This window comes from Rhinolophus sinicus, linkage group LG03 (genome assembly GCF_036562045.2).
Source record: "Rhinolophus sinicus isolate RSC01 linkage group LG03, ASM3656204v1, whole genome shotgun sequence".
Lineage (NCBI taxonomy): Eukaryota > Metazoa > Chordata > Mammalia > Chiroptera > Rhinolophidae > Rhinolophus > Rhinolophus sinicus.
The window spans coordinates 152,206,506-152,230,675 of NC_133753.1; the positions used below are offsets into that span (position 1 = coordinate 152,206,506).

A 24,170-nucleotide genomic window follows, 5' to 3' on the forward strand; every position below is an offset into this window, starting at 1 on the left:
GGCTCAATTCAGAGGCTTCATGACGTCAGGCTGGTGTCTCTGTGATTCTCTGGTCTTTCTCCTGTAACTAAAAGTTGTTCGCTGCAGCTTCAGCATCAAGGTCTGTGTTGGCAGCAAGAAGAAAAGGAAAGGAGGTGCCATCAGCCGTATTGGTTTCTTTTAATATGAAAACAAAACATTTCCCAGAAACCTCCTAGAAGCTTCCTTCTACAAATTTTTTTTTTTTTTAAACTATTTTTATCCTTTTCCTGTGGGAGCCACCGGGTTGAGAGGAGCGTGGCCATCTCCTCTCCCACCATGGCATGTGCTCATATGCTGACATCAGTGTACTCTGAAAAGGGGAAATCATATGGCAGAAAAGTCACTTTGTCTGTTGTGTTCAAGCCTCCCATTCAACCAGATACTGTGAACTTCGTTTATACCAACTTGGGCAAAAACAAAATACAGCCCTGTGCTGTCAGTGAATTAGCAGGTCATGAAACCAGTGCTGGGTTGTGGGGTACGGGCAGAGCCGTGGCTCGAATTCCCAGAGTTCAAAGGGGTGGGACTTATCGTTCTGGCCAGGGTGCTTTTGGCGATATGTGTCGTGCGGGCTGCATGTTTGCACCGACCAAAATCTGGCGCCGTCGGCAACGCAGTGAACATAACACAGAAGCGAAATGCCATCTGCTCTGCCCTGGCTGCCTCGGCCTTATCCACACTGGTCATATCTGAAGGTCATCGTATTGAGATAGTTTCTGAACCTCCTTTGGTGGCTGAAGATAAAGCTGAAGGCTACAAGAAGACCAAGGAGGCTGTTTTGCTTCTTAAGAAACAAGGTCTGGAATGATATCAAAAAGGTCTATGCCTCCCAGCAAATGAGAGGGGCAAGGGCAAAATGAGAAACCATCATCTTATCCAGCACAGGGGACCTTGCATCATCTATAATGAGGACAACAGCATCATCAAAGCCTTCAGAAACATCCCTGGAATGACTCTGCCTAATGTAAGCAAACTTGTTCCTCGGGGGCACGTGGGCTATTTCTGCCTTTGGACTGAAAGTGCTTTCCGCCAGTTAGATGACCTGTGTGGCACTTGGCGTAAAGCGGCCTCCCTCAAGAGTAACTACAACCTTCCCACGCATGAGATGCTCGACACACACCTTAGCAGAATCTTAAAAAGCCCAGAGCTTCAAGGAGCCCTCCAAGCATCTCGCAAGAAGATTCATTTCAGAGTCCTGAAGAAGAATCCACTGAAAAATCTGAGAATCGTGTTGAAGCTAAACAAATATGCAAAGATCATGCTCCAGAACAGCATTCTTCTCCAGGCCAAGAACTACCAGCTCTGGGGAGAATACGCAGCAGCTGCCCTAGAAGCCAAATCTGATGAGAAGGGGGTTCCAGGCAAGAATCCAGCTGTAGGGAAGAAAGGAAAGAAGGCTGTTGGTGCTACAAAGCAGAAGAAGCCTTTGGTGGGAAAAAAGGCTGCAGCTACCAAGAAACCAGCAGCTGACAAGAAGTCTGAAGGAAACAAACCCACCACAGAAGAAAAGAAGCCGGTGGCATAAACTTAAATTTATTTATTCTGTAAAGGTCAAATCACTTTGGACAGCTAATTTTGAAGAAACGAGGCAGTGAGAAACATGACATATATATGTCACATATATATAATTATATATATATATATATAAAATTAAAAACATAGCTAACATATAATATTATATTAGTTTCAGGTGTACTCCATAGTGATTCAACATTTATATACCTAAGAAGTGATCACCATAAGTCCAGCAACCATCTGACACCACACTATGCTATCACAATACTATTGACTATATTCCCTATGCTGTACATTACATCCCCATGACTTATTTGTTTTATACCTGGAGATTTGGACCCCTAACTTCATCCTTTCCCCCCCTTTTTAAATTTTCAATTACAACTGACATGCAATATTAGTTTATATTAATTTCAGGGGTGCAGCATAGTGGTTAGACATTTATATAATTTAAGAAATGATCCCTCTAACTAGTCTAGTGCCCACTTGGCACTATACATACTTACTACCGTATCATTGACTATATTCTCTATGTTTTACTTTATATCCCCATGACTATTTTATAACTACCAATGTGTACTTCTTAATCTCTTCACCTTTTTTACCCTGTCCCCCAACTCCCCATCTATTACCCCAACAAATCTAGTACCCCTCTGACACCATACATAGTTATTACAATATTATTGACTATATTCCTTATGCTATACCCTATATCCCCATAACTACTCTGTAACAACCAATTTGTACTTCTTAATCCCTTCCTCCTTTTCACCCACACCCCCAACCACCCTCCCATCTGGCGACCTTCAAAATGTTCTCTGTATCTATGAGTTTATTTCTGTTCTTTTTTGTTATTTAGATTCAATATATAAAGGAAATCACATCACATCTGTCTTTCTCTGTCTGACATACTCCACTCAGCACAGTACCTCCAGGTCCATCCATGCTGCCATGGCAAGAACCCATTCCCTTCCATGGCCAAGCAATATTCCATTGTATATATGTACCACCCCCCTCTTTATCCATTCTTCCATTGACAGACACTCAGGCCGCCTCCATTACAGTCTTGGCCGTGGTAAACAATACTGCAATGAACACATAGATGCACAGGTCCTCTTGAAGTAGTGTTTTGGGTTTCTTTGGATAAATACCCAGAAGTGGGATTACTGGGTCCTTCCTTGTCCCGTTATAGCCTTTGTTTTAAAGTCTATTTTGTCTGGTATAAGTATTGTTACCCCAGATTTTTTTGTTGTTTTTTGTTTCCATTTTCATGAAATAATTTTTTCCATTCCTTTACTTTCTATCTGTGTTTATCTTTCAATCTGAAGTGACTCTCCTATAGGCAGTATATGTAAGGGTTTTGTTTCCTTATACACTCAGCTCTCCTATGCTTATTGATTGGAGCAATTAATCCATTTACACTGAAATTAATTATTGATAGATATGTAGCTATTGCCATTTTATTTCTCATAATTTTTTTCCCCCAAGCACACTGAGGCCAGTCATCACCCACCTAGAGCCAGGGGACTCTGATAGTTTTCCAAGAAAGAGTACAATGTGGGTGGGACTGGCTGCTGGAAAGGAAGTGCACCTGGCATTGGGGGAGTTGGGTAGGGCAGGTTCCCAGTGAGTCAGCAGGGTGGAGCAGCGGAGCTCACCAGGCCAATCAGATTCAGATTTGGCCTGTGGGGGAGGGCTCAACACAGGAAAGATGGCGCCCGGCTGCAGGCTGCACAGGAGAAGAATCCCACATAGGGAAAATGGTGACTGTTCTCCAGCCCTGCTTCAGAGCCACACACCTCAGTCTGCCCCTGTATGCTTCTGATGCCTCCTGAGTCACCGTCCCTCCACCGGAGCCCAAGGTGAGTGCTTGCGAGTGAGTGAGTCTGTGCGCAGGCCGTTTAAGAGGACATCTCGGTTTCTTGCAGCCTTCCATTCCACCTAGATGATCAGAATCTTCACTGTTTTTCACAGCCAGATGTGGGGGCTCGTCTTTCCTGCACCAGTACTCTTGGCTGAGGAGTCTGGTGAAGGGCTGGGGTCCCTCGCTCCTCCGGGGGGAATCCTCCATGGCCGAGATATCCCTCTCAGTTCTCAACTGCCATATGGAGGTTTGGGCCCAGCTGGTTTTTTGTTTTTTTCCAATGATGCTGAGTTCGTTTTTTTCCAATTTTTTATTTTTATTGGGGAATATTGGGGAACAATGTATTTTTCCAGGGCCCATCAGCTTCAAGTCGTTGTCCTTCAATCTAGTTGTAGAGGGTGCAGCTCAGTTTCAAGTTCAGTCGCCGATTTCAATCTTAGTTGCAGTGGGCGAAGCCCACCATCCCATGAGGGAATTGAACCAGCAACCTTGTTGTTAAGAGCTCGCACTTTAACCAACTGAGCCATCTGGGCTCCCTCCAGAAGCTCAGCGGCTGCTCGTTGTCTTCAATCTAGTTGTGGAGGGTGCAGCTCACTGGCCCATGTGGGAATCAAACCAGGAACCCTGTTGTTAAGAATTCGCGCTCTAACCAACTGAACCATCAGGCCACACCAGGGCCAGCTCATTTTGCATCACTGCCCCTCCTACCAGTTTTGACGTGGCTTCTTCTTTATATCCTTAGTAATAAAACATCTATTTAGCCAGACTTCAGATGGTTCTCCAGGTTGACTGTTCTATAATTTAGTTGTAATTTTAATGTGTTCATGGAAGGAAGCAGGCACAGTGTTTACTCTGCCATCTTGGATCTCTCTAGATCTTCCTTCTACATTTTATTGGCACCAGCTGAGTCACACAGCTACCCTAGCTAAGAGGAGGGCCAGGAAATCAGCTGCTTGGTGAAAGAAACAGGTTTGCCATGATTGGCTTAGACTGATCAAGATTCATTACTTAGGGCTACACACAGTTTGGAATAAAATCTAGGTTTGGGGTGACTGTTAGGCATGATGTGTGGGCCCAGCTAGGTGGAAGGCCTGTGTACCATACATACCTTTTCCTCCCCAAATAACTCTTATTTCCTTGAGAAAGGTCACAGAGTCTCTCTTCTCCCTTTGCTTCTAGCTCAATGCAGTAATTTCCTCTCTGCCTCTGGGCTCCTTACCTCCTCCATTCCATCAATTAGGGACAGAATATTACCAGTCATTCCCTCCTCACCTTTCACCCTTAGGAAGAAAAACCACTATTTCTAAGTTAAGAAACTTCTTTGACTTTAGGGGTATGATACTCAATTCTAGATATTTATCAAGTTTATAACGTTTAAATTTCATTTATTCTCATCCAAATGCAATTTCCTACGTTGAAGAAAAGCGTTCTTGATCGGTTGTCAATAAAGCAATGCTTGTTTATGCTGAAGGCCTCTAGTGCTAAGTGTTGGCTGATTGAAAAGATAAGAGAGAGAACTTAGAGCAAGCCCTGTTTTTTCCCACAGCAGGAGTGAGTTGGGCTTATTCCACAGCTCTCAGCACTTACACCTCATCTATAGGATCGCCAACCCCACTTTCTCTCTGTTTTCACATCTACTAAGAGCTTCTGTGCCTTTCCTCACCCCTCCTTTCTTCTTTCTGCTTTCTTATCTCTTGGTGGCCAGGACGTCATATTTCACCTTGTGATCCCTTTGAGTTAAGAATAGCCTGGGGTGCCGCCTTAATCATCTCTGTAATTTGCCCGAGGCAGACCGATTTCTTTATTTTGTCCTGGCTCTGCTCCTTCAGCTGCTCCCTACTGAGGATCCTGTGCTCTCCATTGTGTTCTAAGGCTAATGTGTCCCCAGCCCTGACCATGCTCTATTGGGCAGATGGAGAAATCAGGCATTGCATGTTCTGTTCTTAGTTTTGCTGTGAACATTGTGAGGTCTTAGACAGGTGACTTAACTACGCTAAAAAAAAAAAAAAAATACTGTGCTGGAAATCGTTTTCAAATTCAATATTTTTAAAGTCTCTTGGGACTTAACACGAATATTACATAAATACTAACGACGTGATTTCCTCCTGTTTTAAAAGTGCATTTCCTTTACAAAAGCTTTTAAAAATGATATAAAGAAATATTAACATAGAACTTAACATAAAAAAAAACCCAGAGGACCTAAACACATTTCTCCAAAGAGGATATATAGATGGCCAACAGACATGAAAAGATGCTCAACATCACTAATCATCAGGGAAATGCAAATTAAAACCACAATGGAATATCACATCACCCCTGTCAGGATGGCCATCATCAATAAATCAACAAACAACAAGTGTTGGGAAGGATGTGAAGAAAAGGGAGCCCTTGTGCACTGTTTGTAGGAATCTAACCTGGTGCAGCCACTATAGAAAACAGTATGGAGTCTCCTCAAAACAAAAATAGAAATATCATATGTTCCAGCAATTCTAATTCTGGGTATTTATCCGAAGAAATGCAAAACACTAATTCAAAAAGATATATTTACCCCTGTGTTCATTGTAGCATTATTTACAAGAGCCAAGATATGGAAGAAACCTAAGTGTCCGTGGATAGATGAATGGATAAAGGAAATGTGATACATATATACAATGGAATATTACTCGGCCATAAAAAAGATGAAATCTTATCATTTGCGATAACATGGATGGACATAGAAGGTATTATACTAAGTGAAATAAGTCAAACAGAGAAAGACAAATACCATGTGATTTCCCTTATATATGGAATCTCAAAACAAAATAAATGAACAAACAAAACAGAAACAAACTCATAGATTCAGAGAACAAATTGATGGTTGCCAGTTGGGAGGAGGATTGCAGGGATAGGTGATAAAGGGGAAAGGATTGAGAAATACAAATTGCCAGTTATAAAAATAGTCATGGGGATGTAATTTACAGCATAGGGAATATGGAAAATAATTATGTATGGTGTTAGATGGGTACTAGACTTATCAGGGTGATCACTTCATAAGATAAATAAATGTCTAATCACTATGCTGTATACCTGAAACGAATTATATGTCAACTGTAATTGAGAAATTTAAAAAATTGAGAAAGAAATGCAAAAGTTAAAGTGAAATGGAAAAGAAGGGTGCATGTTGCTTGGACTTGAAACACCTTGGAGCAGACGCCCCAATCTTGTGGTATGGGGGTGCACCCAGGGTTAGCCAAACTGTGAGGTTTCCAGGCACAGTCCCCAACACCATCCTCACTTCTGACACCAACTCCAAGTTTGTGGGAAGGGTTTCCCCAAACCACCTTCAGTTTTGATATTTCACTAGAAGGAAGGAGTGACAAAACCCACTGAAAGCGACATACTATTGTGGGATATCACAGGAGAAGGATAGAGATTGAAATCCGCTAAAGAGGCACATATTGCAAAGCCTGGGAGGATTCCAAAAGCAATGCCTCTGTTGTCCTTGACGTGCATTACCACCCTGATGTCGATGTGTGACAAAACACACAGAATGCAGCGAGGGAAGCTCACTTGAGCCTTGATGTTTGGAGATTTTGTGGGGGCCCTCGTACATAGGCATTACTGATTGCTCGATTGCCCCCCAGTTGATCTCAGCCTCCAGCCAAAGCCCCCAACCAAAATCACAAGGTTGGTCTTTCTGGCACAGCTGGCTCCCACCCTAAAACTATTGGTTTTAGTTAGCCTTACTCTGAGATGTGGTGTATCAGGGCCAGGCCCTAAACACACCACTATTGGGAATGACACAGATGACCTCTCAGAAGCCTGGGCAAGGGCCACACCTCTCTTTGGGTGCGGCCAAATTCTTTACTACATAGGCTGCTTTGCTTCTTGCTCATTACTGAGACGAGTATTGGTGGTGCTCCCTCCAGGAAATCACAGAGTGTGAGAAGCATTGGGGGCACCCTGGAGGCAGCAATTTATTCTTGGGTGCTAGCATTTAAACAGTTACTTTGGGGCCCATTTTCTTGCTCGCCAGAAATGCCCTCACAACACTGGGCAGCACATATACCAACGCCCCCAGCTCTGCCACTCTCCGCTGTAACTCACAGACATCGGAGATGCTGGCAAGGCCAGGGCCCTGGAGTCTTCCATGTTTCAAGACACCAGTGTCCTGGGGGCTCACAGACGGTTAACATTTCTGGAAGCTAATGACCTGCCATCAACTAGAACAGAGTCAGTGAAAACCTGAACTGGAGATTTCGGGGAGCATAGGAGCTTAGGAGATTCAGAGACCACGCAGGTTGAGTTGGAGACTGGTCAGGGAAACCTGGACTGTATGCGCAGCAGGAGAGGCAGGCTGGGGGTGGAAGACACCGCAGAGAGACGCAGAGTCAATAACAAGAACAGTCAAAGGAGCTTATAGAATAGAGATTCGTTAGAAAACGTGTGACTACACAAGGAATTAGTGTCACGTTTCAAAAGGAAAATGCATTCTTCATTACCTGAAGTATTTATTAGCCTTCTAATAAGGTGTTGATGAATAATTGCTATCCATCCATTTAACAAGTATTTATTGAACATTTACCACATATGTGCAACATTCTTGGTGCTGAGGATTCAGCAGAGCGTAAAATAGACCAAGTCCCTCCCCTCATAAAGTTTGCTTCCTAATGGGAGATATAAACAAACAAGCAAGCAAACAGTGTGAGATGGTGACAAGCGTGCTGAAGAAAAATAAAGCACGGCAAAAGGGTGGAGAGCGAGGAGCTGTTATCTTAGACTAGGAGCTCGGGGATAGCCTCACTGACTCTGAGATTTGAATAAAAGGAGGGACCCAAACATGTGGACATCTATAGAAAAGTATTCTGGACAGAAGGAGAGTAAGTGCAAAGGGCCTGAGGCTAGAGAGTGGTTGGTGATGAACAAGGCAGCCCAGTCTGTGTGGCTGGAGTGGGGATGAGGCCGGATAAATAGCTTTCTGGGTGTGGAAGGGAGCTGGAATCCATTAGGGGATGTAAACTGTTAAGTTCCTGTGACCAGGACAACAAAAGTTCATGTATATGTGCACCCCACCCCTCGTCCTCAGCCTGAGTTCTCTGTTACCTGCTGGTCCCATCGTTGCTTTGACCAGGGATTACTGTGAAAGAGCCTGAGAGGGAGCTAAGAGGCTAAACTGAATTGTATTAGAAAGGACATGGAGTAACCATGGAAAGAAATGGAATCTGGAAGGCAGTAGGGATGGGAATGGCCAGCAAAGGGGCAGAAGGGGGCCGAAAGGGGGTACTGAGGAAAGTCTTGTGGAGGAGCAATTTTAGGGGAGCAGATACTGAGATGAGGGAAACTTTGGAAAAAAGATTTTAGAATGTTCCACTGTGTGTCATGCAATGTGGTTCCCCCTTTGCTGCGTCTCCAGGAGACTTCTTCCATTAAGTTGCAAAGCTTTTTTGGAGTTAGATTCATGTTTCTTTTGGATATAATACTCTGCTGAGACCAGCCCCAAGATAGCTCAGCTTTATTCAGGTTTCATTTATATTTACAGTGTCCATGAAGTGATTGATGAACTAGCTATTTAATAGCTTTCTCTAGTCAACTCTAAATATTTTCTTTTTCTTGAACAGTTAAAAAAAAACCAAAAAACCGAAACCCTGTTTCACTTTAGAATATTTATGCAGTTGTCATCATGCAACAGGTAACCTCAGCTGGAGTCTCAGATTTGTTATTTATAGCATGTGACCTTTCTAAGCTCCAGCAGTCCGTAAATAGATACAATTTCCAAAAAAAATTTCTACACAGAATTTTGAAAATTAAATGATACTGTGCATGTAAAAAGTATTGCAATTGACAGTCATTTTAACTGATCACTTTGCTTTTAATTACCAATTTGGATACTAACATGTTGTCAGTAAATATACGTGGAATATATTTAAGAAATACTTAAAGTTAATGTTTCCGTACAGTGTTAACTTAGCTGTACATAAATGTCAGTAGTACATTCATTTGACCAGAAGAGACAAAATGTACACATCAGAGTGCAGTAAATTTAATCAAATTGCTGGAATTTCTTTTTTACGCTACACGAGTCAAGAAAGACAGAAAATGTTGCTTCTCTTTCTTATTTCAGAGTGTGCAGTCCTGAGAATAAATTTCCCTTATTAATAATCAAAACAAATTCTTCCAAACTATAACTTATGTATCTCAAGTTACATAGTGGTTATTGAAATTATAACTTAAAGATAAACACCAGGAAGGTATATACACCCATGAAAAAAATCTGTTATGTAAAAGTTCTGGAAAATAACACTTAAAACAGCAAGAATAATCATTGTACAAACTGGCTTTTCTGTGAAAAGGGGATTTGGCGCCCTTAAAAATAATACACTGATTTTTTTCATTGCTTCGAGCCATTTGCATTTAATAATAGTGCAGTCCCTGATTGTGTGAATTAGCATAAAGGCTGATTGCTGACTAGTTCTAACTGGCTTTGCTACACAATGATGGATGCAGATTTTTATAGATTCTGAGAGATTAGTGGTCAGTAGTCTAAAACTCTATTCAAAGTTAAAAAAATAATTCAGTGCTTTAAGGGTTAGTGTTTCCATGCTTATCTGGATGTTGGTTCAAACATTCTTAAAAATTCGATGTTCTCATCACAGTCCTTATTAGTACCTGGCACAAACAACTGTGTGATTTTATACACTAACCTGAACAGATGCTGGGGCTGCTGCTGACTGGAATGAGCACCCGGAGCCAGAGACCTCAGTGCAGCTTCCCAGGGCCTCAGCACACCTCCGCCCTCCTGGGATGACTGACCTCCTCCCTCCTCCCCAACTCCCACCACCACTCACGTGCATTTGGAGTGGAGATCCACCCTCCAGGTCAAACTCCAGCTTCGGATCGCCAGTGTCCATCTCCTGGACATTTAACCCCAGGCAGCCTCAGCATGTGCCCAGCTGTGCCCACTATCTTCTCCCTCCCACAACTGTCCCAGGCAGGGGTGCCAGCACTGCATCAGCTGACTCCCCACACAGCCCTCAGAGTATATGCTCAGTTATTTCTCTCTAGCTAACCTTTCAGCGTGGCTTGTGCTGTGTGTGCCTCGCAGGGACTCACCTTTCGGGGCCTGTTCCTCCTCTCCACCCACTGAACTGCCTTTACGTGCCCAGCTCAGAACTCACTTCCTCCTGGAAGCCTTTCCTGACCTCTCTAGAAAGTCCATCATTCACTTACATTCTATACAAAGTGTTTATTGACATATAGATCCCCCGAACCAAGGAAGGAGAGCTAACCTCATCTCCAACGAGCCACAGTGCCAAGGGATTGAAGAGCTGTTTACATACCTCATGGCAGTGTCTTTGTGAGTCTGTGGTTACTGATGGCTTCTGTAACACTGTATCTTGTAAGGACTCGCTTCTCCTATAACACTGTGTCTTGTAAGGCCTGCTCCTTCTATAACACTGTATTTTGTAAGGTGTGGCCTGCAGCTCAACAGTATGGGCATCACCTTGGAGCTTGTTAGAAATGCAGAGTCTCTGTTTCTACCCCAGACCTTCTGAATCAGAATCTGCAGTTTAATAAGATCCCCAAGTAGTCTGTGTAGTCTGTGTACACATGTAAGTTTAAGAAGCACTGGTTAAGGGTTATTGATATCAAGAGTTTAGATAGAAAGTGTAAAATACCTGCTGATTACTGGGGACAGGTGCTTTAAACGGGCCAGATTACAAAGATGTATTGGCTCCTCACATTCAGCTCTAGACTTGCGTGTGAGCTGGCCACACCTGGATCCACAAACATGTACCTGAGTTGGGCAAAGGGGATGAATGCAGCTTCCCCAGGGAGACCTGGGTGGGCTCACCATTTCCACCCGGGCAGATGTCCATATGATATGTGACATGTCTATCTTTTGTCGCATAGGAAATTGAGATGCTTGACATAGGGTGGTCTTATCGCTTATTCACAACCTTTAGACTAGATAGAACACCCCCTACTAGTCTCTGAGCTCCCTGAAGGTGTGTCCTATTGACCCTCCATAACCAGACACATAGTGGGTGCTCAATGAATGTTTATGGTTGGATTTTGGCTTAAGTTATACACATCGTGCCTTCTCATATCTGTCAGTCAACGCAGTGTATAATCTCACTGATTTTAACGGAAACCATTTAATCCTGACAGAATCCCAGAAACTTGAGCAGGGCTTTAAGTTATCACTTTTAGGCAAAATTATCTACAAGATCAACAATGATACCACTATTAGGTTGGTGCAAAAGTAATTGTGGTTTGAAAGATTAAAAAGAATTGCAAAAACCGAATTACTTTTGCACCAACCTAATACAGTGCCTGGGACGCTTCACTTACTAAACTGTAAATAAATGTCTGTACATTCAATCAAAGAGAGGATGTACTCAATGTTTTAAATGGCATTGATTTAATTTCTGTGTAGTCCTACAGGAATAGATCTGACTGGGAGGTTGGACCTCGGCCTGTAAGATTGGCATTGTTGCCTAATAACCAAATGTCCTGAGGGTCCTTGTTTCATACACTCTGCCAGATTTCAATTGTTTCGGGTGGGAGGGGAAATCTGATCCCTTTTATTCTAGCCTGGCCAGGAGTTTTTTTAAGCTTTATAAGCACATAGTATTTTATAGTGTTTTAATACTCACTGAATTATCCAGGAATGGGACTACTGTGAAAATTGAAGGACAATTCTTCTTTATTTTGTTTGGGACTTTAACAAGAGTTAATCATTCTTTTGGAAAATCATGTTACTGATGTAACGTGAATCATGTACTGGAATGGCCAATATTGTTCCCTGTTTCAGTCTCCATTGGAAATGCATATTCACGATGATTCTGCACACGTGTGCAATTGTCTGACTCCTTGGTAATGCCTTTTAGTGTAGTGGCACTAGGACATTTACATATTTAAGTGCATATAATTTATTATAATTTTCCATTTGTTTTTCTTTTACATTACAGTTAAGGAATTTTATTGAGGTGTTTGTTTTGTTTTGTGTTTTGTTATGTTTGGTAGCTTGTATTAGCTATAAATTCCATTTGAGGAAAGCAAAGGGTACATTAGAAATAATTGCTATAAAAAGGGACATTGTGTCACTGGAGTAGATGCGGGTAGTTCTTGAGAAGGAGGCTTTTCTGCTTGCTCCTAGAATGGGTTTGGGACTGTGGCAAGACCTCAGAAGGAGAGGGCTGAGGAGTGTGTTTAGGCTGAAAGGGCCTTCAACAACCTAGCAGAGTTTCCAGCATGGAGTAGGACAGCAAAATGACACAGGGTAACAGAAAGGGACAGGGAAGTTGGGATGACTCAGTGATCACCTAACGAAGATCAGAAGGGGTGCCATGGGCAGACCAGATGGTGGGGAGAACCAGGACGGCTTCTATCCTTGGTCTTTTGGCTCCTCAGAAGCCTTTGGAACTTGGACACAACCTCAGGGAAAAATAGAGGGAGCGAGAGAGGGAATCCTTTAAATGGTGCAAATTAAATTTCTACCAACCAGCAGATTACGGGCTTATAATAAAAATTAAGTTCTGTTTTAGAAAAATAAAATTACCTTTCTTATACTTCTCAGTTTGTGTCTTTAGATTCATAATTCCCACCAAATATAAGGACCCCTTTCAATGTAAACATTTTTGCAGAATATCACTTAACATGAGAGCTGCTGTGATTTTAGTATCCACTGATTGAGAAAATACAGGAAGGCAAAAAGCTACTCCGTATTCAGGAGCTGCTCCTGGTTGCACAAATGAATTTGCTGAGCAGCAGGCCCGCAAAACAGGAAGAACTCTGGTTCTGAATAAGAAAGCCTGGGGTCTGGAGTTTGCCATTTCCTAACTGTGGGCTCTTGGGCAAGTTAAAGTGCATTGTTACCCCTGTTTCCTCAAAAACAAAATGAAGATAATGATAGTTTCTACCTCACAGCATGATTGGGAGGCTTCAACACACTCTGTAAGTCATGTGTGACTATAAATGGACTTGAATTATTATTTATAGGTGATTCATGGATACATATTACTTATGGACATAAAAGTGAGCATTAATTTAATTTCTGAGTAGACTCCTCACTCCAGACTTAAGTATTAGACCAAGGAAAGTAATTTAAGGTTAGAGTTTTCAGGAAATTCCTAGTTTGTCTGGCTTCAGGGGAATTTTACACAGAGCTGGGGACTAGGCTTACCTACCCGACCACAGGCCAGGAGGTCTGTACTGGCATGTTAGAATTATATAACAATTCAGTAATGACTGTGAACTTCCCACCAGGGAGATAGGCTCTGGTTTTCCATTACCGAAGTCTTATCATTTCTGGTACCAAGGAATATAGACCAATTAATCACCAAGGAGCAGAAATAAATTACTTCACCTTTGGGTGACTTGCTCTTTGGGTGATTTAACATTTCTTATCTCAAGAGGAAAAGCTCAGAGATGCTGATTCCTTCATAATTGGAATGGTCCATGTTTCCAAGGAGACCCAAGTTATTGCGAAGTTTCATTCATCACATGCTGATAACAGTCCCTGTTTGGAGGTTTGGGAGAACTTTCTTCTAATTCCTGGCTCCGAACGTGGTCCTACTTCGTAAGGCATCCAGTGAAATTGTGATTAAGCAAAATATTCTGGAAGTGGGGTTTTCCAGATAATGTAAAGCAAATCATCTAGGCTTCGCCCAAGTTGAAAATCTATTTAAAATGCTTTGTTAGACTTTTCTTGTGTTAGCAAGTACAGAGCAATGAGCATACTTTGGGTATTTCTTTGTGAGATAGTTGGAAGAGTCATTCATTCATTGGTCAAAGCACGGATTTATTAATTCTACAAATACTTATTGTATTACTGTTGTATGCTGAGCTAGGGGCTGGACACACAGTGGTAGAAAGACAAAGGGGGTCTGACAGTCTGATGGAGGTGAAAAGAGCCTGTGTTCAGACTGCAGCACCACCACTTAGCAACTCTGTGATTCTGGGCAAGATGTTTATTTTCTCTGACTCTCCATCATCAGGGTAATGGGGCCCAATAATTACAATATCTAGCTTGCAGAAAGCACCCTAAAAACTGCAGTTTTCTATGAATGGTCATATTGTTTAATGCCTAGAATCTTGCATTGCTTTATGAAAATCACTCTAAATGGTTCAAACATTAGATTCTTTTAAGAGATGAAACCATTTCTATGCTGACTCTATATCGTATTAAAAATAACCCTTGGGGGGCAGGGAGAGAAACTGTCTACTTTAATTCCTTCCTTTTACAAATCAGGAAGCCAAGGCCTCAAGAGGTGGACTGATTTGCTCAAGGACCCTGTTACAAGGTAAACTGAGGCATATTAAAATTTTAAAGATTTTTTTTCTGAGCAAAAAATGGATTTGAATTGGGCAGCATCCAATTGAGCGGATAAAGAGCTCCGAGGAGCTGTACAGAATGAAAGCCTGGAAGCCTTTTGTACAGCCCCTCAGACTCCTTATCTGCTCGATTGGATGCCGCCCAAGTCAAAGAGAAGAGAGCGGAGACAAGGAAGTTGTCCTCGGCACAAGGCGGGTTGGTTATTGCAAGGATACTTTCTGTTAGGAAACAGCAGGGGTCTGTCAGGCAGATTACCTGACTGGTGCTGCTCAGGTGATTCCTGGTTAACTGGTTTAAGATTCCATTTCTAAGAGAGCCAAAATTGTAATTAAATTAAGTCTCCGTTTGGTGACTCGGAGCTTAGCGTAAGTGACTCTGTTTTTGGCTTGTTGTCTTACTAATAACCCACAGAGCTGGAACTAGAGCTCAGGCCACTCTTCCTGTGACTCAGTTCTTATTATTCACAATTATGTACCAGACCTACAAAACATAGGGTCATCCTAGTTGATAAGAAAAAGTAGCCCTGTTACATGATATATTGAGCTGTAACTTCTCTCTACTTGCATCTGTCTTCAAGGAAGAAGAATATAATTATTGTCCCTTCAGTTCATTTCCAAGGACTGTAGTTTTAATGTCTCTAAACAAGCTTGTGTGCTAGGCAGAATTTTGCCCCCCCTGGTCTCTGACCTATGATGTCATGCCCATGGTTACATTACATGATGTGGCAAAAGGGATACTGCAGATATATGAAGTCTAACAATTAAGTTCGCGAAATTTGTTGCAATGCTGTTGCTAACCTTTTTTGATATCAGAGGGATTATTCACTATGAATTTTTACCAACTGGACAAACAGTTAACCAAGTTTACTTTTTGGAAGTGCTGAAAAGGCTGCGTGAGAAAGTTAGACAACCTGAACTTTTCACCAACAATTCACAGCTCTTGCATCACGACAGTGCACCAGCTCACATGGCACTGCCTGTGAGAGAGATTTTAGCCAGTAAACAAATAATTGTATTGCAACACCCTCCCTACTCACGTGACCTTGCCCTCAATGACTTCTTTCTTTACCTGAAGATAAAGGAAATATTGAAAGGAAGACATTTTGATGACGTTCAGGACATCAAGTGTAATACAATGACTGGCTCTGATGGCCATTCCAGAAAAAGAGTTCCAAAATTGCTTTGAAGGGTGAACTAGGCGCTGGCATTGGTGCATAGATTCCCAAGGGGAGTACTTCGAAGTTGACCGTAGTGATATTCAGCAGTGAGGTAGGTGGCACTTTTTCTAGGATAAGTTTGTGAACTTAATTGTCTGACCTACATAATCAAGCCCACTCATCAGTTGGCCTTATTATCTTGTACTATCTAGGTGGTCCCCGTATAATCACATGAACCCTTAGAAGCAGAAAAAGAAGCAGAAGAGGAAATCAGATAGATGTAGCTGAAGGGGAAGGCATGAGAGGGATTTGATGCATCATTGTTGGCTTGAAGATGAAGGGGGTCATGAGTCAAAGAAATGGGGACCACAGTCCTACAACCTCAAGGAACTCAATTCTGTCAACAACCTGAAATGAGTTGGAAAGTAGAATCTTCCTCAGAAATTCTAGATAAAGAGACAGGCTGGCTAAACCCTGACCTCAGCCTTGGAGGGCCCTGAGCAGAGGACCCACCTGAGCCACTCTGTGCTGGAATTTCTGACCCACTGTGTGATATTAAATGGATGTTGTTCATTTTTTTTTAAAGTATCTTTGTAGTTGTCTTTTTAAATTCCTGTCATTATAGTAGTATAATAAATGAATGTGTATGCACAAATAACACGAGAGGAGGAGAGGAAAGGCAGTAGTCCCCGGTTTCCCTGTCCCTACACCCCATTTCCAGCCCACTCTGCAGAGGCAGCCATGTGAAAAGGTTTCTGTTTTCTGTTCTTCCTCTATGTCCCACATCTGTCAATATTGCCCATCTACTGTTAATTCTTATTTTTTAATTTGAGATAATACTTATTGATGTATTGCTTAGGTAGATACAATTTGCTTTTAAAAGAAAGCTCCAACAGGGACATATTTTCTTATCTTTAGCATCTTTCCTCTGGTTCAGTATAGGAAAAATATTTTATTAATTATTCTAGTGAGTTGGCTCCTAGACAATTGAGGTTTTATTGTGTTTGGCTTCTTCAAGGAGTGAAAAACACCATAACGTGCTCAAAGAGGCTGCGTGCCTACTCACTGACAACATCGTCCCCATCTGTAAACCATTGCCCAGTACAGTCGGCTCTCCATATCCCCGGTTCCACATCTGCAGATTCAACCAACCGTGGACCAAAAATATTTGAAAAAGAGAAAATGTTCCATTGTTGCTAATATGTACTATAATGTTAGGCCTACGATGTACATGAACATCTGAACACGTAAGATTTTTTTTCTTGTCACTATTCCCTAAACAATACAGTATAACAGCTATTTACATAGCATTTACATTGTATCAGGTATTATAAGTAATCTAGAGATGATTTAAAGTATACGGGAGGATGTACATAGGCTATATGTAAATACTACGCCATTCTATATAATGGACTTGAGTACCGATTTGGTATCCACAGGGGGTCCGGAAACCAATCCTCCATGGATACCAGGAGACAATTGTATAAAGGTTTCAAACTTTAGCATAATCTGTGTATCTTGGGGTTTTAACTATAATGTCACAGTTTCTGGATGCAGTCAAGAAGTTAAACACTTCTTTTATTTTTCATTGTATTTTCTCTGCAAATCCTTCCAGGGGGGCTCACAGAGCTCCCCCAGACCCTTGGACTATAGACACTGAAGCAAGCACGAGATGTGACTTTCAATAGTTGGAGTTTAATCATAGCTGGGGAAACAGTGCTTCATTCCGTAGTTAAGAAACTGTCTGAACTAAATTTCAAGAGCAATTTGAGTAGGACATTATTTTGCTTGTGAATTGGTGTACCAATCTCTAGTGGGTACAATATGCTGGGATGAAAGAACAATCTGGTAAAACATTTACTCAACTATGGTTAAAGGATACAAATTGATTTAAAAAAACACCACCTTATTTTTATTCAGTTGATTCCAGCTTTTCATTTGTCGCACTTTTATCAGAACTGTCAATACGAAAGCAAAGTAAACCAAGCAATTCACTTATTCTCCTCCTCTTGTAAATTCATTGCCCATGTGCCAGGTGTCCAAAGCTGGAATTCCAGGGGACAGAGAAACAGGGGACCTAGCTAATCAGGAAAATAGAGGAGGCAGTGTAGGTCGGTGGTTAGGAACTCAACTCTAACGAAATAAAAACCACTTTGAGTTCTGGCTTCACCCAAGGATACCTTTAGTCTTTTGGGTTGGTATGGGGATTAAATAAAATGGGCATACAGAGTGCTTAGCACACGGTAAGACTAAATGTATGTTAGGGATTCTAGTCATTCTTATTAGCTCCACAACCATTCCAGTGGACAAATGGGTCCCTGTGCAGCGGCCCTGAGGACAACTTGCACCAGTATTATATGCAGAAGGAACGTGGCACTGGATGCGCTGTTTGGGGATAAGTATATATCTGTGAAACCATCACTACAATCTATGCCATAAACGTATCTATCACCTCCAAGTTCTCTCCTACCCTCTTTATTTATTATTGTTATTGTGATAAGAACAAAACATATGACCTACCCTCTTGGCAAATTTTTAAGTACACAGTACAGTGTTATTAACAATGGGCGCTATGCTGTACAGTAGATCTCTAGGACTTAATCATCTTGAATTTTGTCTGATTCTTCTGTAATTGATTCTTCATTGTTGCCAAAAGAGGGCGCTGTTGCTTTACCCAAATTCTGCACTGTGGCCTGTGGAGCCCTGTGCTCTAGGGTCCCATTTCCGGCTTTGTTGAGGATGGCGGGTTCAATTTTTATGTAACCAATAAGGAAAAAACAAAACATAACAAAAAAACCATTTTGTCTGTATCAAGGAATATATTAAAAATATATTGAGACAACAAATTTTTTTATATTTTTTAAGTCATGAAAAATTGTGCATGGAATTTTTAAAATACACATGAGACAAAGACAATGAATTCTGATGAACTTGATCAAGGATCTGCCTGAAATACCACTGTCTGAAAAATTACTGTGTAACTTGGTGTTCCTGTTCATTTTCGCATCATAAGTGACCTGGAAAAGACATGGAAGCAATTTATGCAGTGTTTGGGAACCCTGGGATGTTTCCTTACCCTGCGACAAAACTCAGAATGTCTTGAAAGCTTAGGTCTTTGTTCAGAGGATGGAGGGTGCAGTGTTATGCTTACCCCTTACTTCGGCCTGTGAGGTTTTCCTTTTCCTTTCTTCGCCAAGGTCATTATGAGCCACTTTACCATTTTTAACAGGCTAGTTTTTAATGAGGCAATAATGGCTTTACTTGTAATCCTTCTCAAAAAATGGCAAGACCATTTCACAACCCAGGCGGCCTGCATTCTCGTGGTTCACTTCTAGACTAGCAGCAGGCTAAGAAGGGTGACAGACATTGAGCTCCTTTTTTGCCTATGTTTATGTTCTTTCTCCCGTCATTTCTCTCAAGTTTCCCTACGTCTGACTTCTTTCCATGGTTTCAGAGTTGGAAGGAGACACATTCGAAATGCAAATACAAGTATGCTGAAGCCAAGCCTGCAAATTGTAAAATCACAGTGAAAGGCTGGAAGGAACTGGGGCACCAAGTATTAATACGATGCCTATAAAGAAATATTTGCTGGATGAATGAGTGATTGATTGGCTGAGTGAACGAATGAATGAATGAATAAAACCACAACTTCTCAGGTAATTATGGGTATAAACTATTCAAATATACATAATTTTTTAAAATGTTACCATTTTCTCCTAGTATTGCCAAATATCCTCCGATAAAGAAATTGCAAGTCTTCCAACTTTATTTGGGATTTCATAGTGAATGCTTTCTAAAATTATTCATGAGGCTAAGGGAAATCTGTGAACGCTTGTGTATGTGAGATTATTCATGCTTTGTTCTCAAAATCATGAGAAACAGTTATGGGAACTTTAAGACGACACTCTCACCAGTATCCCTCTCTCCTTTTTCATTCTTTCTTCATTCTGGTGACGTTAACTTGAAGCTTCCTGATTTTTTTTTTTTTTTCAGACTCCTGTCCGAACTAAACTCTATGCAATTAGTAAAGTCTGTGCTCACAGAGTGCCATAAAATCCTTTTAATATTCATTCAAAGGTACAAGCTCTTGGACCACAAAGGTTCCTTCTTTCAGGCCCTTCTTCATGCCCAGACATGCTCAGAAACTTGGCATCTTGCCCTGGAAGCAAAGCATATAGGCCAAACAAAACCTTCATTTTCACTGCTTAGAACAACGGTCAATTCTTTAATGTAATTACTTAGAACAAATTAAGAGTTTAGATTCAGGAGCCTTGAGGTACTCAAAAGATTATGGAAAATGGAGGAGGGGCATTTAAAATGTCCCTGGGCTATGAAAGGCCACACCCCACAGTGGTCTGGTGCGATTCTGATAGACAGGAGTGAGCTATTACCAAGTGTGCCCTATAAGACATGAGGGCACTAAACAGTAGGCGCCTGTATTCCATGTATGCTCTGTCTTAGCCTGGTGGCCTTCTTTTAAATATAGCAGCTGCTTCTTTTTTAAATGTGTGATTTCCTAAATACTTTCCCCTTGGCAGCAGCTTAATTTTTTAAGATAATGGAGAGTAGAGTTGTTACTCCATCATTAACTGAGGACCGACGGCCCCAGTACAAAACATGAAGACAGTGCCCAAAAGAGAGGGAAGGCAAGGGCAAATCCCATGCCTTTGAGCTTCTACTGCATAAGCTGTCAGGTTCCTGGGTGTGCAAGAAGAGCAGTCTCAGATACACACTCCAAGACAGTACATAAATTCATTCAAGACAGGAAGTGTCCCTTAGCCCAGTGCTACTGGGCAGATGTGGAAAGGGGAACTTTGAAAAGGATCCAAGTGACTTCTATTTAGGAGAGTTACTAAGAAATAGCTGTGGGGGTTGTAGGAGTACCATTTTCCTTAAACAGTGACCAAGGAATCATAAAAACAAGCATTACATAGCACTTAGCACAAGCCGGGCACTGTTCTACATGCTGTACATGTGCTGGTTTATTTAATCTGCAAAACGACTTTCTGAGCCAGGTACTGTCGTGATCTTACACTATAAACTGGGGAAACTAAGGCACCAAGATATTACATTACCTGCTCCCAAACACCCAGCTAGTCAATGTAAAAGCAAAAATTCTGGCTTGGTTCTAGAGACTCCACCCTTAACCACTTAACTGCTAAAAATAAAAATACTATGTGGACATAGAAAGACAAGAATGTAAAGGCTAAGTGTCATTTTCTCCAAGTGGTGGGTTTATGGTTAGTTTTTTTCTTTTGACGTCTCTATTTATTCCAAATTTGTGCCATGCATTGCTTTTGTAATAGAGAAAATAAGAAATGCTGCTTTAAAAACCTGACCCTAAAATCTATAACCTACAACAGGCTGTGAAGAGCATTGTCTTGAAGGGCCTTGGAGTAGAAATAACATAAGCAGCCTACACTGCTTGATTTACTAATGACCAGACTTTATAGGGTAATACCCAGGAAAGTGACTCAAATGTGTCCCTCTGCAGTCCTGTAAGCAGCCAATAAACTGTCTACCCCTTACAATCTCACTTGGGGCTGTGTAAGGTGACAGAGTCTCAAAGGAAGAATGAATTTTCCAGGTCTGACAACCCTGAATGGAGTTCAATATGATGGTTGAGCTTAGCAATGAAAGGACACAAATACACTTTCACACAAAACTTCCCTTTAAAAGTCATAATACAAAAGTCCATTGTATATTAGTCTGTATCAGCAATGAACAATTGGGATTTGCAATTTAAAAGTCATACAATAGTCCAATTTAATTCACAAAATACATGTAAAGTGGTAGCACATATAATGGATGTGGGAAACAACTACCATTCTAAAATCTGACCAAGCCAATTTAGACATAATTTGAAGAATACTCTCAAGGTTTATCGTAACAGGTATTTAACACTAATACAGTTAAAAGGGCATAGATGCAGAAGTGACAAACTAAAATTTAGAAAACTATCAGTTTAGACCTCTTGTTCATCCCCAGAGAGGAAAAATAAGTGCCTTACACAATGCTGATACCTTCTTGTATCGGTTACCTTACGTTTTCCTTATTCTTGTCATTTTAATAAATAGCCAGATTTAAAAAAAAAATTAACCCTCTTTTTAAAAGTACGGGGATTACTGATGGGAACTGAGGTCTCATTGTCCCAGGTTTGTGTATCCCTGTTAGGGTGAGGTGTTGAAATGGGCCTGCGCTGAGCCCCTCCGCTCTGCCTTCCTATGAGAATGAAAGCCTTCTCCGCCCAGCTGCTGGTGGTGCTGGCAGAAGGCGCTCAGTGGTCTGCCCTCTTCAGAACTGCCTCTGGAGGAGTGCCACCTTGAGCAAGTCCATGGCCCCTTTCCTGGGAAGCCACCTCCAGCAACTGGTAACGCAGCTCTATAAGCCTGGCCTCTAGCCTATACTGGGGACCACTCTGCAAGGTCATTTCCACTTCCGAGCTCCACAGGGGTTTGGCTGAGGCCTTAGCTGACACCGCATCCCATCTCAGTTCCTCCGCCTACCTATCTTGCTTCCCTCCCTTTCCTTCCATACCGTGTTTCCCCGAAAATAAGACCTATCCCGAAAATAAGCCCCAGTTAAGATCATCAGCCAGACGGACGCATTTAGTACGTTATGACGATGTTCCAGAAGAAGACATGATTGTATTTGAATAAATGTAGATTGTTGTACATGAAAAAATGAGACATCCCCTGAAAATGCGCCCTCATGCGTCTTTTGGAGCAAAAATTAATATAAGACCTGGTCTTATTTTCAGGGAAACACGGTAGGTGTTGATCCCAGGACCTAAGTGCCCCCAGGGGATGTCGCTGATGGTGGCTTGGTATCCACTTCACAGCAGGAACTTGACACTAGGGGAGGAAGAGCACAGATCTCTGGCTGCAAGTGGCCCCTGTGCCACACTGACTCCACAGGGAAGGAAAAGGTGCCATTTCCTCACACGGATTCAGGAAGTGGATCCAAGAACAAAGAGGATGCTTTCGGAAGACTGGCAGGGGAACACAACTGAAATTCGGGCGGGGCTTCAGGGGACCACAGGCGGCAAGACGGCAGCTGCTGAGCCCACTGTTCGGTCTAATCCCCAGAGCTGTCCTGCCCCTGGTACCACGGTCGTACCATGTTAATTAAATCATTCTCATTAATTCAGTCTGAGTGTAAATTAGGAAGGAATGAAGATAAATTAGGTTTGAAGGCAGCTAATGCATTTAACCCCATGCTGCTTATTTTGCAGCCTAACAAAATAACGTTGTTAAGGGAGATAACAAGGCCAAAGCCTTGGGCACAGCTTCTTAACAGCATTAAAAATGAGACCTTGCTTTGGTGTCACAAGGCAGAGAAGACCAGCTCCCAGAGGCGTCCCAGACTGGCCTAACATCTTGAGTGAGGTGGTGGCCATCCAAGAACACAGTTGTCTGTAGCATTTCCTGAGTTGTCTGTGACACGGATACCTAAGATGTATGTCGTCGTCCAGTTTGATCACAGGCCTGCCTAGAGAGTTCTTCTTGCACAGATATAAGACTTGCTCATCTTTTCTTCCTGTGAGTGAAGTGACGAAAATTACCTTTAGGGTTGGCTGAGGAATGTTGGAGAAATAACACAGTTTGTGTTGCTGTGATCATAACTATGCTCAACTGCAAATCCCTTTCAGCTGTGAAATAGACATTAGAAAGTATACACAGGCTGAAACCTTTTCCACATACTGGTTTAAGCAAACCAGTGCACGGTTTGTAGGAGGTCATTGGCAGCACATACCTTTTCCCCCAAATGCAAGTTTAGTTCCTGTGTTTCTCGGCAGGAAAATGTTTTCCAGTTTTATAGCCCACTTAAGCTAATTTATTTCCCCTGCCTCCATGTTGCTTATCTCCCTGAGGCAGATGAAACCAATGTATATGGTCACTAAATAATACATTGCAAGATTTTTCCAGGCTACAACTTTTTTTTTCCTTTTCTGTTCTTGAAGCATAGAAAGGTGGCAACGTTAGGTAGAGGAGACCCAGAAAAATAGCATCAGTGGATAATGACACAATGGCAGAGGAGCCCTGCCTACTTAGCATAGCTATTTTCAAAGAGAAGTAAACTTTGCTGTCTCCTTGGTTAAGGACACTGCAGTTTCCAGGTGGTAAAGATGCAACAGATGCAGATTCACCTGTTCTTAGCTCAGTGGCTTCCTCTAACAAAATATGCAACTAACCAATTGAGCTGTGTACATGTTTTGTTTCTAGGCAGGGTCATGATGTAGGTGAAGTTCTAGGTAGATTTGGTAAGTGACTGAAGTAGAAGGAAATACTTATGAG

The 24,170-nt window shown here is 41.8% G+C and overlaps 1 pseudogene; it reads left to right on the top strand.

The window, feature by feature from the left end:
* Positions 1–297: 297 nt before the first annotated feature.
* Positions 298–1,546, top strand: LOC109445684 (large ribosomal subunit protein uL4; annotated as a pseudogene).
* Positions 1,547–24,170: the final 22,624 nt, after the last annotated feature.